Here is a 17783-nt window from a genome sequence, read left to right on the forward strand (position 1 = left end):
ATCTTAGAGACTCTGTACCTCACTGACCCGTATAATGCCATAGTGAATTCAATGGTGGCTCCCCAAAACATATGTCCACCTAGAACCTATGCATGTCCCCTAATTTGCAAAAAGGGTCTTTGCAGATGTGATTAAGGATCTCAAAAGAAGATCATCCTGGATAATCCAGGCAGGCCTTAAATCCAATGACAAGAGTCCATATAAAAGAAAGGCAGAGGGAGATTTGAGACACAGAGAAGGCCAAGTGAGAATGGATACAGAGATTGGAAAAATGCAGCCCAAACTGAGGAACTGCTGGAGCCACCAGAAGCTGGAAGAGGTAAGGAGGACTAGTTGCTTAGAGCAGTGGTCCCCAAACATTTTGGCACCATTGACTGCTTTCAGGGAAGATAATTTTTCCACAGACCTGGGAGTTGTGGGAGGATGGTTTTGGGATGATTCAAATGCATTACATTTATTGTGAACTTTATTTCTACTATTAAATTGTGATATATAATGAAATAATTATACAATTACACAACTCACCGTAATGTAGAATCAGTGGGAGTCCTGAGCTTGTTTTCCTGCAACTAGACAGTCTCATCTCTGTGGGGGATGGGAGACAGTGACAGATCATCAGGCATTAGATTCTCATAAGGAGCACGTAGCCTAGATCCTTTGCATGTGCAGTTCACAATAGGGTTGGTGCTCCTGTGAGAATCTAATGCCCCTGCTGATCTGACAAGAAGCGGACCTTGGGCAGTAATGCTCCCTCACCTGCTGCTCAAGTCCTACTGTGTGGCCCGGTTTCTAACAGGCCACAGACCAGTCTGTGGCTTGGGGGTTGGGGATCCTTACCCTAGAGCCTTCAGAGTGAGTGTGACAAAGCTGACACCCTGATTTCAGACTAAAGGAATAAATTTCTGTTGTTTTAAGCCACTGAAGTTTGTGGTAATTTGTTAGAGCAGCTCTAAAAACTGGATACACAGGGATGCTCAAATTCTCCTGTGCACACATCACCTGGGGACCTGCCTGTGAGACAGTAGGTCAAGGCTGGGGTCCAAGATTCTACATTGCTGAGACATTTCCCATGATACAAATGTTGCTGACTGTTCCACACACTTTGAACACACAAAAACTAGTTTGGGATATCGACTTTCAAACAGAAGCACAATAAATAAACATTTTAATTATGTTCAGCTGGGAGCCACTGGCTAGCATTCAATCTTGACTTGGGCCTCTGTGCTCTTTACCTATGTTTTGTGATTTTTATCACAGTAGTTGTCTTGATGTGTTCAGTGCTGTATAGAATGCCATGATCTATAATCTCTGCTCCAAAACTTAGAACCAATGATTACTTTTGCACAAAGGTCTCTGTGTCTCATCTTCCTTACCTGTTAAACAAGGGACTTGGACTAGGTTTGCTTAAGTTTCTTCCAGCTCAAACTTTCTTTGAGTATGGGATACCTCTCACGCCCAGGAAGAAGATTCTGTGAGTCTCAGTTATCTACCTGTGCTTTCAAACGCCATCCTTTACTTTAACCTTGAAGCCTTTCTCCTCATTTCCTCCTATACTAAGGAAATAAAGTATCCTAGACGGGATAGAATATTCCTTGCTCATTGCTGCTGTGATTTTTCTTACTGTCAGCTGAGGTAGCCATAGTGAGTGGTAAGCTTTTTGCTGAATAACTAATTCCCATGAACTAGTTGTTGCTGAGCCTTTCTGATCTGTCCTCTATTTTCAAGGAGAGGGTGTGTGTGTGTGTGTATGTGTGTGTGTGTGTGTGTGTGATAAACTTCACTGACTTCATCCCTGTGGTTGGCTTGTGCACATAACTGAGTGAGAATGCTGACTACATCCAAACCATGTAGCTGTGATCTGTGTTCCTTTAGCACAATCCAGAAAATACCCACCTCCTGTGGGTGTTGCTCTGGGGGCATAAAGTGACCACTGCCTTTATCAGAATGTCACTCCCTTAATACGTGGTTTTTACAAAAAGCACTTTACTCTCAGGATTGACACTGTAGAATTTTGCAAAGATGCTACAGAGTGTCCAATAATCGCAGCCGGACAGCCATTTTCAAAAGCCACAATTCAGTTCCTCTGAATTCTTATTGCCCAACCAGACTCCACTCCTTGAAGTAAGCACTTAAAAGATTTGGTTTTAAAATATCCAAAAAACGGGTAAGGCAGGAGCCACTCATCAATGACACAGATTTTCCAGCTCATCGAAAATGCATTTACCTTCCTCACAGGTCTAGCGGGCATCTCCTCACTGACCTTCACAGGCAAGTTGGAATGGAAGGGTGTTGCTGGAAATGGAGTGAGGTCATGTTAAACATGTCCCCAAATGTTTATGCTGGGGAGTGATCAGTAACCACCATCTTCACTTTAGTTAGATTCATTTTGTTTTTCTTCACTGCCTCACCCCTCTTCTCTTCCTGTTTCTGTCAGACTTGTTTGGTGATGAAAACAGAGATCCTCACAAGATACCTAATAGCTGTGAAGGCTGATAGTAGGAACACAACAGGGCAGGAGGCTGCTTGTGGGATCTGGGGTCGGAGGCATACGTAAGACCAGCATCTTCTCTTCATACCTCTGATTCTATCTGCTCCGTGCTCTGTTCTTTCTACCTTGCAGTTTCCTCTGTTTGCTCAGTGTCTCTGCTCCTCTGTTGCTTAGACTTACACGTGGCACTTTCCAGCCACCTAACCTGTTTCTTGCTATATGTTGCCTCCCCTCCAACTGCATTTTGGCAAATTCTTTCCAGGTATTTTAGTTCAAATTCTCAAGGGAAAGAATTTGATCATATGAGGACCTTACCTTTTCATTGGGCCAATGGATGATTGCTGTCTAGCTTCTTATTGGTGCTCCCAGATCATGTGATCTTTGGTCACATGACTTTCATGGACCCGATCATCTGTGACTCAGGAATCACAGGTACAAATCATGGCCCAGGCAGGAAAGGACTGAGGGCTGGGCCTATTTTTTGTGAAGAGAGTTTAGACGGGGCTGGCAATTTCCAGGATACAGGCTTTCCTCATCTTACCCTGAAAGGGATCTAGATATAAAAGTCAAGTGAGGAGCTTCAGGGGGTTGGAGGCCACAGGACACGGAGCTACAGAGTAAGTAGAGCCAGCCTCCTGGATTCAGTCTTGAAAAGTGAGAATGAGTGAAGCCAGAGTCACAGAGAATTAAAGCTGACCTCCTTGAAAACAAGACCGAAGAAGTGTGTTCAGAAGCCAAAAATGAGCTGGAGCCCTTGTAGAGGCTCAGCCCAACAAATGAAAACATTGTCAGGAAGAGGAGGCTGAGGCGTTGCTGGAAGCGGCAGGTGTGAAAGGGCAGGAGAGGAAAGCTCTCAGCTGTGAATGTGCGTTGTGCTTGTGGAAGCGAATCGGGCCACAGCCTGCCACACTGCACATCAAGGGTCATGGCACTGTGTGAATTCCATTTACAGGTCCCCTTTTTAAAAGGCAAAGCTGGCCTTCCTGGCTCTAATGGAGAAGAGAAGCTTCAAGTTTACAGCTGGAGAGGAGGATGTTTCCCTGGCACTTGGGAGACTTTGATTGTCTGGGCTGGGTACCACATTGCTATTGTGGTCCTCAAGGCCCCTTCCCAATGCCACCTCCTTCGCATTTTCTGTACTCCACTGCTTGGTCACTTTTACCAAAGATTTCTTATGTTTGAATAGCCGTATGTGGCATTAAGAGTGACTTGACTTAAAAGCTAATTCAATAAAACTTCTGGAAGAAAATAAAGAATACTTGCACGACCTGGGGATGAGCAGAGATTCCACAGACAGGACACTAAAACACTAACCATAAAAGAATAAAAATAATAAATTGGACTTCATCAAAATTAAAAGATTTTGCTCATTAAAAGACACCATTGAAAACATGAAATGAAAGCTAAAGACTGAGAGGAATATCCCAATGTGTATGCATAATAAAGGACTTGCATCCAGAATACAGGCATACCTTGTTTCAGTGCACTTTGCTCTATTGCATTTCATAGATATTGTGATTTTTACATATTGAAAGTTGGTGGCAACCCTGAATCGAGCAAGTCTATTGGCACCATGCTTCCAACAGTATGCGCTCATTTTGTGTCTCTGTCATATTTTGGTAATTCCTGCAGTATCTCACACTTCTTCATTGTTATTATACCTGTCTGGTGCTATGTGATCAATGATGTTTGGTGTTACCATTCTAATTGCTTTGGGATGCCACAAACTGTGCCCAAATAAGATGGCAAACTTAATTGATAAATGTTGTGTATGTTCTGACTTCTCCCCCAACCAAATGTTTCCCCATCTCTCTCTCTCTCTTTCTCTCTCTCTCTCTCCCCCCTCTCTCTTCTGGCCTCTCTATTCCCTGAGACACAAAATTTTGAAATTAGGTCAGTTAATAACTCTACAATGGCCTCTAAGTGTTCAAGTCAAGAATTGCACATCTCTCACTTTCAATCAAAAGCTAGAAATGGTTAAACTTAGGGAGGAAGGCATCTCAAAAGCCAAGATAGGCTGAAAAGTATAGACCTCTTGTGCCAAACAGTTAGCCAAGTTCTGAATACAAAGGAAAAGCTATTGAAGTAAATTAAAAGGGCTACTCTAGTGATCACATGAAAAGGAAGTGAAACAGCCTTATCGTTGACATAGAGAACGTTTGAGTGATTTGGATAGCAGATCAAACCAGCCACAACATTCCGTTTAGCCAAAGCCTGACCCAGAGCAAGGCCCTAACTCTCATCACTTCTATGAAGGCTGAGAGAGGTGAGGAACCTGCAGAAGTTGGAAGCTAACAGAAGTTGATCGGTTTATGAGGTTTAAGGAAAGAAGCCATCTCTGTAACATAAAAGTGCAAGGTGAAGTAGCAAGTACTAATGTAGAATTTGTAACAAGTTATCCAGAAGATCTAGCTAAGATCATTGATGAAGGTAAATACACTAAACAACAGGTTCTTGATATAGACAAAGCAGCTTTATATTAGAAGAAGATGCCAGCTAGGACTTTCACAGCTAGAGAAGATAAGTCAATGCCTGGCTTCAAAACTGCAAAGGACAGGCTGACTCTCTTGTTAGAAGCTAATGCAGCTGTTGATTTTAAGTTCAAGCCAATGCTCGTTTATCACGCTGAAAATCCTAGAGCCCTTAAGAATGATGCTAAATCTGTTGTGCCCGGGCTCCAGAAATGGCATAGCAAAGTCTGGATGGCAGCACATCTGTTCATAGCACATTTGTTCATAGATAATTGAATTTTAGGCCCACTGTTGAGATCCATGGTTCAGAAAAAAAGATTCCTTTCAAAATCTTACTGCTCATTGACAGTGTACTTGGCCACCCAAGAGTTCTGATGATGATGTACAAGGACTTTAAGGTTGTTTTCACGCCTGCTAACACAACATCCATCTGCAGCTAATGAACCCATGGACCAAGGAGATATTTTGACTTTCAAGTTTTATTATTTAAGAAATACATTTTGTAAGGCTCTAGTTGCCATAGAGAATGATTTCTTCTGATGGATCTGGCAAAGTAAATTGAAAACCTTCTGGAAAAGATCGACCATTCTAGATACCATTAAGAATATTTGTGATTCATGAATATTTGTGATTCATGGGGAAGAAGTCAAAATATCAACATTGTATTAGAGTTCTCCAGAGGGATAGAACTGATAGGATATATGTGTGTGTGTGTGTGTGTGTATATATATATATATAGGAGCTTATTAAGGAGAGTTGGGTCGCACGATCACAAGCTGAAATCCCACGATAGGTCATCCGCAAGCTGGGGAAGAGAGAAGCCAATAGTGTCTCAGTCTGAGTCCAAAAGTCTCAAAAGCAGGGAAGTCAACAGTGCAGCCTTCAGTCTGTGGCTGAAGGTTTGAGAGCCCCCAGCAAACCACTAGTTTAAATCCAAGAGTCCAAAGGCCAAAAAACCTGGAGTCTGATGTCCAAAGATAGGAGTAACGGGAGGAGGCATCCGGCATGGGAGAAAGATGAAAGCCAGAACTCAACAAGCCAGCTCATCCCACCTTCTTCTGCCTGTTTTGTTCTAGCTGCAATGGCAGCTGATTGGATGGGGCCCACTCACATTGAGGATGGGTCTTCCATTCACAGTCCACTGACTCAAATGTCAGTCTCCTCTGTCAACACCCTGATAGACATACCCGGAAACAATACCTTACCAGCTATCTAGGCATCCTTCAATCCAATCAAGTTGACACCTAATATTAACCATCACAAATATTAACAGGAGTTTAGAAGAAGTTGATTCCAGCCCTCATGGATGATTTTGAGGGGATCAAGACTTAAGTGGAGGAAGGAACTGCAGATGTGGTGGAACTAGCAAGAGAACTAGAGCAAGAAATGGCGCCTGAAGATGTGACTGAATTGCTGCAGTCTCAGGATAAAACTTGAACAGATGAGGAGAGTTGCTTCTTATGGATGAGCAAAGAAAGTAGTTTCTTGATGTGGAATCCACTCCTGATGAAGATTCTGTGAACACTGTTAAAATGACAACAAAGAATTTAAAATGCAAAACTAAGTTGGTAAGGCAGTGGTAGACTTCGAAAGGATTAACTGCAGTTTAGATGGAAGTTCTACTGTGGGTGAAGTGCTACCAAACAGCATCTCATGTTACAGAGAAATTGTTCATGAATGGGAAATCAGTCAATCAATGCAGCAAACTTTACTGTCTTATTTTTAGAAGTTGCCACATCACTTGATCAGTCAGTAGCTATCAATATTGAGGCAAGACCCTCCACCAACAGAAAGATTATGACTCAAATGTTTGAGGTGGTTGGTAAACTAATTACTCTGGTTGATCATAATACATTGTATATATGTACTAAAATATTACACTATACCCTATAAATTGTACGATTGTTTCATGTCAATTTAAAATAATAAAAGCAAAAATAAAAGAGATTACAACTAACTGAAGCCTCAGATAATTGTTAGCATTTCTTACCAATAAAGTATTTTTAAATTAAGGTATGTAAATTGTTTTGTTAGAGAATGCTGTTGCACACTTAGTAGACTGCAGTGTTTATTTATTTATTTTTTTTATTTTTATTTTTTTTGAGGTGGAGTCTCGCTCTGTCCCCGGGACTGGAGTGCAGTGGCCAGATCTCAGCTCACTACAAGCTCCGCCTCCCGGGTTTACGCCATTCTCCTGCCTCAGCCTCCCCAGTAGCTGGGACTACAGGCGCCCGCCACCTCGCCCGGCTAGTTTTTGTATTTTTTAGTAGAGACGGGGTTTCACTGTGTTCGCCAGGATGGTCTCGATCTCCTGACCTTGTGATCCGCCCGTCTCAGCCTCCCAAAGTGCTGGGATTACAGGCTTGAGCCACCGTGCCTGGCCAGTAGACTGCAATGTAAACATAACTTTTATATGCACTGGAAAACCAAGAAATATGTGTGACTTGCTTTATTATGATATTTGCATTATTGTGGTGATCTGGAACTAAACCCACTATCTCTGAGGTATGCTTGTGTATTAAGAACTACCTACAAATCATAATAAAAAGACAAACAATACAATAAAAAAGCTAAAGACTTGAGTAGACATTTTCCAAACACACAAATGGTCTAGGAACACATGCAAACTATTCATTACTCATCAGGAAAATACAAATGAGAAACTACAGTGTGTTATCACTTTACAATCACTAAGATGGCTGTAATTACAAAGACTGACAATACCAAAAGTGTGTCAACTGGATGTAGAAAAATTGAGCTCTCATATATTGCTGGTGGGAGTGCAAAAGGGGACAATTACTTTGGATGACTGTTGATCAGTTCTTTAACTGTTAAGAATACACATTCCCTGGGAGGCTGAGATGGGTGGATCCCCTGAGGTCAGGAGTTCGAGACCAGCCTGCCCAGACAGGCAAAACCCTGTCTCTACTAAAAATACAAAAATTAGCTGAGCGTGGTGGTGGGTGCCTATAATCCCAGCTACTTGGGAGGCTGAAGCAGGAGAATTGCTTGAACCTGGGAGGTGGAGATCACAGTGAGCCCAGATCACGCCACTGCACTGCAGCCTGGGCAAAAGAGCAAAACTCCGTCAAAAAACAAACAAACAAAAAACACCACATTCCCAAGGAATGAACTATTGATACATACAACAACATCGATGAATCTCGGAACAATTATGTTGAGTGAAAAAGAAAAACATCCTCCCAAAAGAGTACATATTATATGATTCCATTTATTTAAGACTCTAGAAAATACAAACTATAGTAAGGGAAAACAGATCAGTGGTTGCTTGGGGGATGGGGATGGGGATATAGAAGGGAGTGATTACAAAGAATACAGGGAACTTGGAGAGGATGACGAAAATGCTCATTTTAAATATGAGCCATTTTTTGCATGTCAACTATACCTCAATAAAATGGTTTATTGGTGTATTATATAGAGTGTATGTAATGCATTCAATTTTTTTTTTTTTTTTTTTTTTTTTTTGAGACAGTCTCGCTCTGTCTGGACTGAGGTGGAGTGCAGTGGCATGATCTCGGCTCACTGCAAGCTCCATCTCCTGGGTTCACACCATTCTCCTGCCTCAGCCTCCTGAGTAGCTGGGACTACAGGCGCCCACCACCGCGCCTGGCTAATTTTTTGGTATTTTTGGTAGAGATGGGGTTTCATCGTGTTAGCCAGGATGGTCTTGATCTCCTGACCTCGTGATCCGCCCACTTGGGCATCCCAAAGTGCTGGGATTACAGGCATGAGCCACCGTGCCCGGCCACATTCAATATTTTTTTTAAAAAGTCACTTTGTTTAAAGTGACTTGAAATAAAACAACAACAAAAATGAGAACACATGTTCTCTATGAGCCACCAATTCATTCCTAGATATTTATCTGAAAGAAATGAAGACATTTGTTCATACAAAGATTTGTTCAAGAAGGTTTATGACAGTTTTATTCTTACTAGCAAGAAACTGAAAATAACCAACATATCAATCAACAGGTAAACAGATAAACAATTTGTGGTGCAATCATATAATGGAATATGACTAACAATTTCAAAAACTGACATTCACAGAAGTCTGATTAAATCTAAAAAAGATATATCCCAAATACAAAAGATTACTTTCTGTGATTTCATTTATATAAAGTTGAAGAACTTGCAAAACTCACCTATGGTGATAGAATCAGAACAGTGGTTTTCTCTTGGTGGTAGGGAGGTGGGAGGTTGGGTGGCTGGAGGTTGATGACAAATGGTCTGAGAAATTTTCTAGGGTGACAGAAATGTGTTATATCTTAAGTGAGATATTGGTTACATGATGAAGTGGATACTGTGGTGCTCTGCTCGGCTGCCCTCTTCAAGGCTGACATGCCCATTCCCTAGCTGCTAGGATAACCCACACCTGCATTTCCGACTGAGCATTGCCCTTGGCCACAGGGAACTGCCTTGCCCAGATATTTCCCTCGCAAGGGCTGGGCTGTAACAAATAACTGTCCAGTGCAGAGATTCCAAGACCTGCCCTGCTTGCCTCACTTTAAGACACTATGAAGAGCCATTCCTTCTTCAAAGCTCCTCATAGAATTAGCTAAAGCCTCAGCTGCAGCGTCATTGTGGATTAGCTTCTCCCTCTTTCCAATCCAGCCTTCTTCATTTACAGGTTTATTGTTGAGAGTATATACCAGTAAACTTTCTGCACATAATTTTTCACTTCAGCATTTGTTTCTAGAAGATGGAACTACAACTGGTCCTAGAACATGGAATTTAAAATGGGATTTTAAAGCTGGATAAACAGCCAGGGCTGTCAATGAGATCCTGTTTTTAGTGGGATGTGGAGCATGAACGGTCCTTAGCAGGCTGCGTGGTGTGATGATTACAACTTGTACTGGTGGTGAATGTGGTTAGGACATCAGTGGATGGGGACTCATTAGTTGGTGAACTTGAGTGGAATGAGAAAAGTTGTAACTACAAAGACTGTGGCACCCAGTGGCTGTTGCTGCATGCATGGATTCTTTGAAAATTATAACCAGCTCAGGATGATTAACCACCAGTTCGTAAGAAGTGGGTTTAAGAGAAGTTTGACTTCTCAGCCTAGCAAGTCTCCCTCCCAAAGGCCAGAACTCTGGTTCAGAAGGAAAGAGACCCTGATAATTGGGTGTGAAATATCTGCTATGAAAATCTTGAGTGCCTAAATAACCTTGAACCCACTTGGTGTAAGTGGCTCACTGTTACTTGTTAGAAAATAGCACCCCTCCCCTTGCTTGAAGATCATGCAAAAAGCACAAGTAAAATAATTACAAAACAATGTTTGTCCTCACTCAGGATCCCACTGCCTCTCACACCATCCCCCTTACTGGCAATAAGACCAATAACAAGTGTCAAAGCTTGGATCTAGCTAGTATGTACTGGTGGGTCCTGGGAAGTGTGCATGGGCCCTGCATGTGCAGGATCAAAAGAGGAGGAAATAAAGTTGGATACGGAAGAGTATATTGGTATGGGAATATACCATTGGTATGGGAATCCAGTATCTAGGATTTAACACCTGGACAAGGATCCTGAAGTCAGGGCTAATGGATTGCTAGAATGGCTATTGCAAGCTTGAGAAAAGTGATGGCCTCCATTAAGTGAAGGAGCACCTGCAGAACTGTCGTGACAGATAGGGAGGAAAGAATCAAAAGCCTGGGAGAATTGGGTATGCTGGAACAGGTATATTTCATAAGGCCAGGAACCTTACCAACTGACCAAGTTTGGGAGGAGGGCCCAGAGAACGTGCTAGAATTGTCATGCAGCTCAATGGTGACTGTCTTCATGGACCAGGGCTTCCAACAGGAGATGTGAATATGAAACTGAGTTCCTGAGAGCAACGGGGATGGCCAGGTCCCAGAATCATAGAGGGCAGGTGGCAGCTCTTAACCATCAGAAGTAAGCTGGGCACAGCTATTGCAATAAGCAGCAAAAGCAGAGTGGTGGCCTTGAGGACAGACCAACGGAGAGATGGAGGTGGTTGACAGAATATTGTGCTCCTAGGGCTGACAGAGTTGGACAACAAACAAAAGCATTACTTAATATGTGCAACAAAAAGAAGTCAAGGATGAATGGTCAGATGCCTGTGGACAGCAGCCCCAGTGAAAATTCAAGATTCCTGACTGTTCTAAGACATGGAAACAATTGACTGAAATATAGGGCCAAGTCCCTTGAAAGAACAATTCTGCAAAGCCACAGCATTCATCTTCAGCAGCAATTTTCCCAGTCACTCGGTATTAATTCTCCCAGTCACTCAGTTTTTCCAGTCCTTCCTTTTGGCTACTTATTCAGATAACCATGCAATGAGGAAAGAATAATCTATAGATATTTCAGAAATTGTCGGATAACATAAGGTCTTGACTTACGGAGTTGACATTGATGTCCAGGAACCTCCAAAGCAACCATGGCCTACCTGTTAGAATTAGAGTGTATAAGGAACAGATAATAATTGGAGCCCTGAACCTAGTCCAGCTTGCTGCAGACTCTCTGGGCTCCTGGAACCACCCAGTATCATTTTCCCAATTCCTGAACACGTAATTGGAATTGTCATACTTGGTAGTTGGCATAACTATTGCTCCTGGATTTTGCCACCCAAACTTCACTTTCTATCTTGAACCACTGTTGGTCCATGAAGAACAGCTTGGACTCAAACCCCTTGGCTCTTCTCAGTTTTAGCTGTTGAACCCACCTAGATTTAGTCTTGAAACCACATCTGCTCTGACTGGCCCAGCCAGAGAGACACATCCACTCTTGGGGGAGATTGCATACTCTTAAGCCAATGGTCTAAACTTCCTGTTCAAAAATAACCCAGACCTGGCTTGTACATCTTCCATTTATTGTTTAAAGAGATATTAGAATGTGAGAAATGATATTGTACCCTAAGATCAAGGTTGAAAACATAGAGGAAATAGATCGTGGGCTCCACCAATGCAAGTGCAATGCAGGTAAACATATTCTATATGATACACCAATAACAAACAGGAATACATAGTTACTTGGAGATGGAATGGGTAGCAGATTTGCTTTTTTTTTCAGTACTATCAGTAAACAATAAAATTAGCTACCATTCTTTGAGCAACTATTATGTACCATGAGTGTTCCCGTATGCCTTCTCATCTAATCCTAATGACTACCCTGTGAGGTGAATGGCACGCCCATTTTATAAAGAAGGAAACTGAGGGGTCAGAGAGCTGAGAAAAATGACCCAAAGTCATAAAGCTTGTGAGAGGCAGCCAGAATCCCGGCATGGTTTGCTGACTGTGGAACCAGTGCTTTTACTGCCACACTAAACTGCATTCTGATTACGGAGATTTGCAACCCAAGCACCTCGGAGAAATTGCTTGGCTTCCAGCAACTGGGCTTAAGAAAATATGCCCTTTCTTTCATGTTTTTGAAGACAGAATCCATCATAAAGGGCATTCCTTTAAGACTTTCTGCTTTGAAGTGATAAAAGCTAGATTGAAGGAAGGCTCCCAGGCTCCTGATCTGGGTTCACCCCTGCCCTGGGAGCCAGGAAATGTGATTTCTTCTGCCATCTCTTTCACTTATGGTACTTGCTCTGCTTCTTGGGTCTCCAGTGATTTTTTTTTTCTTAAGAAAAGAAGATAGCTTGGGTTAATTTCCAGTTCTCCACAATTTATCTGTACTGAGCTGGAAGAGTGTTGAGTGGGAAAGGGCTTCCTTGTCCACGAGGGCCTCGCAGCTCTTCAACACCCACCACTTCTGCCTCATGTCAAAGGCAAGCAGATCGGTTTATTAAATAGCTGTCAAACCGAATGAGCGAGCACCGAGAACACACAGAGGGAAGATTGGATTAGAGGGAGAGGACATGCCACGCTAAACAAGGGTACAGATTTATGGCCTTGGCCATGCAGCTTCAGAAATGATGCCCAAGATAGATATGTGTTGGGGGCGGCTGGGCCAAGGAAGTGAAGTACGATATTCACATGGAAGGACTGAGGCATAAGGTGTTTCTAGTGACCACGCTTTTCCTTCCTGGCACTCAGAGCACTTGTAACTAGCATATAAGTAATGACATGTGTTTATTTGGTAAATGACTCTCTTCCTCATCAAAGTATAAGCTTACCCAGGGCAGGGGCTGCTGGAGCCTATTCACTTCTGTTTTCTAGTGAGGGCACACAGCTGGCATCATGATGAGATATGCTGGGAACATTAACTCCACTGAAGACAGCAACTCCTAGACTGTCACTAACTTAGGAAATACGGATGATGCTTTATTCACCAAAGGGAATTCACAAACTTGGGTTCTAACTGACACTTTCATAGATCGCTCCTGTCCACTTTTCATAGCCCTCACAGATGAGAGGCAATTTGAACTAAAGAGGAAAACAAAGTGACAGATACTTGCTAGTCAATGTCACTTTAAGACCAGTGGAAACAGAAATTAATGATTACTGAAGGCATTTTGGAAGAACTACTGGACTAGATTCTTGCCCTGGAGGGGCCTAGACTATAGCTGAGAAGAAGCAGTCATGGTATTTCCCATTCCAACATCTTTCTTTTATTTGTCATCATCTGGGATTATATCTCAGTGTTCACCTCTTCCATACGGCTTACATGTGTGGTGAGGGAAATGTCCCCACTCTTGGCTCTAGGAGTGGGGACACCTCTGCCTCAGGCTTACACTAATCGATATATCATCCACTCACCACAGCAATGGATGTAGTTATGGTTACATGGTCTAATTTGGGCCAATGAGAAGGGAGACTCTATGGACTAAGGGTTTCCTTACTTCTCTGAGAGAACTTTCAGAACTATCATTCTTTTTCTCTCTGAATGCAGGAGAGGAAACATATTCCTTACCTCTCTCTCTCTATCTGACTCAGTTCCATATCATCCTCATATATGTACTGATTGGTGGAAACTAAATGCACCCAGAACCCCAGAAGCAGGGAATCTGGGAAATGCAGTCTTTGACTTTCCAGCCTCTTCAGGATTGGAAGGTACTAGAGGGGGCTGGAATGAACATTGAATGAGCCAGTTTGCAGCATCTGCTGTATCACCTTCTTTGTTACTTTAAGAGTAGTGACTATTGGTCATGTTTTTGAAATCCACAAGAACTTTGAATAGTGAGCAAACGAGTTAAGAATGTAAGTATGGGGAATTGGGACTGTCTTTGAGTAGAAAAATTACATTCATGTTTCATGTTTATTTCCTGGGTATTAATTTTAGAAAAACAATAATCTTATAAAAGTGACAAACCAGATAACTGATGACTACTGCAACCATTTAAGTGTGAAGGGTGGTATCCCGGATGGGGCCAGTTCAGAAGGAAACAAACTCTCAGACTGAGGCATATCGCTCTTGTAGAATTGGGGGACCTTGTGGTTAGAATTTTTGTCGTTGCTTAAATCAGAGATACCCAAATGCTGATTTAAGCAGAATGGGGCTTTATTACTAAGGCAGAGTGGTGTTTGACAGAACCCTGGGCAGAGGAGCATTACTGCCAGGGCTGTCTGTCTCTCCTCTTTCCTTTCTTTCCTTCACCTTCTGCATTCTCCTTTGTATCTACAGATTGGCTTCCTCTGCCTCCCCAGGTGCCTAGGGGGCAGGGAAGGTGGGGTGTGGGGAGTGGAGAGGTGGGGGGTGGAAGCAAGGCCATGACAGCTCTTGAGTTTGTGTAGCCTTCTCTCTCCCTTCCATGGAAGGGACACTGCATGGTCCAACTGGGGTTCAGGCTGACCCCTGAGCCAATCAGTCAGGTCCCAGGAGGAGGGATGGGGGCAGTTTGCAGGCACCAGGCTCACCTCTATGAATCTGAGAATGGTGATGCGAGGGTACGTTAGCCTCGCGGGCGCCTGTCATTTCCCACATTGGTGCAAACGGGATGTGGATTGGCCAGGCATGAGTTAGCAAGGGAGAGGAAAGCATCCATGATGATGCAGAGGCTTCTGGTCTGAGGAACAGGATGTAGCATCACTTCTCTGGATGCAGGGGTAAGATGCCTGGACTGAAGTGGGAGCCTTTGGAGCTAGAGCAATATGGACTAGGACAGAAGCAGTTGAAGACTGAGGTCACTGAGCACGGCATCGATGGCTTTACTCATGTTTGAAGTGGCCTGAAGATCCTTTCAACCCCAGTAAAATAGAGAATGGTGATATGGCCAGTTGGGGAACAATCAGATATCTGTGAGATTAGGAAAAACCTAAGGCTCAGGGGACCTCTTAAAGCCTCCCTACAGGAGAGTCACCCCTTTTGGTCCTAGAACATAGGCCTGAGCCCCCAGACCAGACTCAAATGTGGGGAAGGCAGGGCAGAGTGGGGTCAATAGCTACTTGCATGGCTACCTGTTGGCTTTGTGTCCTGAAGAAAGAGGAGATTTTAAGTGTGGGCTGAGCATGAGGAGGGAAGCTGCCATCATTTTATAAAAGTTTTGTGATTATAAGCAAAGTGGGGAGCGGGACCCAGGGGAGCAAGAGTGGATGGCATATGCTGTTCCTCTCAACACCCATAGCAGACATGGTTAATTGGCCAAGGAGCTATGTCCCATAGAGCCCTGAGAGCATCCTTCTCAGCACAGGGCTCTGGGCAGCCTCTGACAGTCCGTCAGTACATGGGACAACCCGCATCTGCTCAACCCCATCTAGGCAATAGCTGGCAGAGGAGGCAGGTGAGTCTGGGCCAACATGGCTGAGCCATGTATTTTGTGGAAAACTAAGAGGGTTGTGACAACCATAAGTGTGATTCCAACACAAAATTTTAGCTTCAATGTGAAGGTGGCTTAACGTTCTAATCAGTGTTGGCTTAGTGCTGGAGATTTTGCTAAGTGCTGGTTCACAAAATTTCATTTCATCTTCACAGCAACTCTACAGGGCTAGCTATTATTACTAATGCAGCGTCTCCTACTCATGTTTACAGATGAGGGAACCGAGATCTGAAGAAGAGAAATGTCCTATCCAAGTTCACCCAGCTGCAGTCAGTTCTCCTGTTTCACCTAGAATTGGATGTTCCAACTCCTGGTGAGTGTTCTTTCCACTGCCCCAAACATAGTTTGATTTGAGACTAGATTCTTCTGCTGTTTCCTAGTAAAGAGAATTTCCCCAAACATCTGTGCCATGTGATAGCCCTTTACGGTCTTGACTCTCCAAGTGTGGTCTTCAGGTTAGTAGCATCAGCATCCCATGAGTGCTTGGCACAAATGCAGTGTCCAGCTCAATCCCAGAGCTCCCAAACTGCATCTGCAATTAAACAAGACCCCCTAGGATCCAAGTTTGAGAAGCTTGACAAGGCACCAGCCCTTCCAAGTGGTCCAACCTGGCAGAAAGGGTTCTACAGGCAAACAAGTTTAGGAAACACTGAATCCTATCCTGTTCTTTTACACATCAGCAAAGTAAAGGCTTGGAAGGGCCCTAAAGTAAATTTTTAAAACTTTGCTCGACTGGGTGTTTTCTAAATTTGCTTGTACATAGATTCTGGATTCTGTATGAATAGCATTTATTCATATCCCACGGATTTACTGTTTCACAAAAAAGTTTCACATGTGGCCACAGACTAACCAGATGAACCCCTGCTTGTGTGTGCACTAAAAATAATGGAAAGAAAATGCACCAAGGATTGATCTAGTAGTCAATTCTTTATCGTTCCCTTAAGGAGATAGCAGCACTGCCACTTTAAGGGCACCAATATTATAAAATGAAAAAAAAAGCACTCAGAAAGGGAAAACAAAAGCAATCTGTGAGGGAAAAAAGAAGGTCATAATTTGGTTTGGGCAGGAGCATTTGACCAAGAGAAAAGTGGATAAAAGAATAGTTGTTTCATTAACCTATTGCAATTTCTTATAGCCTTCCACTCAAGAACACAGAGCAGCATAAAACAGGGTCAGAGGCTATTTTCTACTGACTAGCTTACATTAGTGATCTCATTTTATTTCTACAGCAAACCTTTAAGGTAGATATTAGTATCCTCATTTTACAGATGAAGAAACAGGGATTCAGGAAGATTCAGTCATTTATTAAGAATTGTGCAGCTAATGAGCCAGAACTCAACCCCACACTTAGTGACTCAGGAGTCCAGGCGCTTTAGCCATTACATGATTTTCTGCAGAAAACAGTGGAAGCCTGAGCCCCTGAAAGACTGTGTCTGATCTCAGCCTGGAGTCCTAGGAGAGGATGCCGGAGGCCAGGCACTCTGTGAGCTGTTCTTGCGGATTGTCAATCCCCCTGTGATTGACACGCTCCTCGGCACCAGCGCTGGTATCTGTCTCTCCTCCTGCGTGGGCTGCTCTAGGGTCTGGGTCATCACATGTCTGACACAGCAATTAGCTTGCTGTACGTCATCCTCCCGCTTGCCTCCAGCCCCCGCTTCCCCCCAGCCCAGATTAATAGAGAGGAGCTGCTGCAGCCAGGCAGTCAGCCACTCCCACCTGAACGTGAAATAGATCACAGAACAAAGAAATGAATAGAGAGAATCGGGAAGTAAGGAGGGGCCAACAGCTACATCACCTGTTTTTAAGCAACAACTGCTTTTGAAGTCACTGATTGCAGAGAAGGCCAGGCCCAGTTTGGCCTAGTTTGGTGATCACTAACTCAATTACTTAATTTTCAAGGAAAACATTTGCTCCAATGAATAAAAACAGAATAAACCACAAGACTTAAATGTCTCCTTTTAGTGAGCTTCAGTCCCAGGCCTGAGCTGCAAAAGGAAAGCAGCTGGAGAGAAGCGCACTCGAGATGGACACTGATAGTGTAAACAGTGATAACAGAAATAACCAGTATCAAGTTATCAGTGCTATTCTAACAGTTGTGCATATTTGAACCCATTTAATCTTCACATAAACCTTCTGAGATAAGCACT

At 43.2% G+C, this 17783-nt stretch overlaps 1 long non-coding RNA gene across 1 annotated transcript in view; it reads left to right on the forward strand.

The window, feature by feature from the left end:
• LOC117072769 overlaps positions 1-17783 on the forward strand; it is a 73418-nt gene that overhangs the window by 24651 nt on the left and 30984 nt on the right. Inside the window, exon 2 of the long non-coding RNA XR_004432942.1 lies at positions 15849-15949. This is a non-coding gene — a long non-coding RNA (uncharacterized LOC117072769). The remainder of the gene's footprint in view (positions 1-15848; positions 15950-17783) is intronic.

Source organism: Trachypithecus francoisi, unplaced genomic scaffold (assembly GCF_009764315.1).
Source record: "Trachypithecus francoisi isolate TF-2019V2 unplaced genomic scaffold, Tfra_2.0 Lachesis_group4, whole genome shotgun sequence".
NCBI classification, from domain to species: domain Eukaryota; kingdom Metazoa; phylum Chordata; class Mammalia; order Primates; family Cercopithecidae; genus Trachypithecus; species Trachypithecus francoisi.